Raw genomic sequence first — 1391 nt, 5'->3', positions numbered from 1 at the left:
GGATACAAAGGGGGTCTGTTGGCCCACAGGGTTCACTAGCGAGTCCTTGCTTTCCACCCCTTGCGGGATAGGTGCAGCTACTCACTAGTTAGTCCTAGGGCTGGTCAACAACTCATGAACGGGATAGTGAATAACAAAACTGTAACACGGTGAATTGTTGTTGATTGTCAGATTTTCGAGGCATTGGTTTTCGCTGGGATACGCCCAGGCGGGGAGCTGAGGACCGGCTACAGGGTGATCAAGCCTGAAGGATCACCCAGTCATCATCTCTGCTACTTCTTGCCTCTATGACTCTTTATAGATGTTGGTTGGGCTGCCGCTGTGACACTAACTATGATATAAGCTAAGCATACAGGGATAGGATAGTGTTCTTTTACATAATAGTTACTAGGTAGATTTTCTACATAAGTTTCATTTCTGCAGAAATGACACTTATAGATAAGAAATGAAACTTATAAAATATGCATGTGCAGCTTAATACAAGCGTGGGAAAATATAAAGCTTTCATTTTGATTAGAAGCCAAAACTACAAGGTTACATAAATGTGAGTGTGCCGCGTGGCAGTTATACAGAAATAAAATAAGACATTTACATACATGAATACAGCTGTCTCAGATACTAAATCAGTATCAGACTATTAATCAGTGCCCTAAATCAGGAAGACCCTGGAGCATAGGTTTAAACTGTCTTGTATTGAGGATACTACCTACTGAAGTGTTTAACTTTAACCATGGCCTGAATGACTACAATGCTGTAAGAATTAGTCTAAGATAAACATGCAGTGACCTGAACAATGATGATTCTTAAATCAGAATGTTAGTAATTACCCTCTTCCTTATTCATATTTAGAAGCATCATACTCCACCTATTAATGAGAATACTTTTTCAGTAAGACACTACTTTCTCTCACAATGAGGAACAAAATCAGTCCCTTGTACTCTGCTGGAACTCAGGCAGACAAGGTTCTTTGAATAAATCCAGTATCATTTATTAGACCAAGTAAAACAGTTGGAAAAATTCTTTTTTGCAAGTTTTCATGTACAAACACCCTTTGTTAAGGTTAGGAAGTATCTGCAATTGGTTTGTGTTCTTCTTGGATGGAATAGAATAGAGGCCAGAGGCCAGTATGCATGTGAGAATGCTAGTCAGTGAAAATGCTAATTGAGGCAGTCAAGGGGTGACAGATGGGGAAGGAGGGGTTGGGGGGAAAATGTAGACCTGGTGATAAAAATATAGCCGGTGAATAGTAGAAAGGTTGGATAGTGGTATCAAATGTTAGGCAGGTTGTAATGTGTCATAAAGCCAATGTCTATATTTGGACCATGATTTTTTGTGTCCAGTAGGTTGATGACATGAAGTTTCATAGATTTCATAGATTTCATAGACATTAG

The sequence above is a fragment of the Crocodylus porosus genome, unplaced genomic scaffold (genome assembly GCF_001723895.1).
Source record: "Crocodylus porosus isolate Cpor-Errol unplaced genomic scaffold, CroPor_comp1, whole genome shotgun sequence".
NCBI lineage: Eukaryota > Metazoa > Chordata > Crocodylia > Crocodylidae > Crocodylus > Crocodylus porosus.
This window is presented reverse-complemented; position numbering follows the sequence as displayed.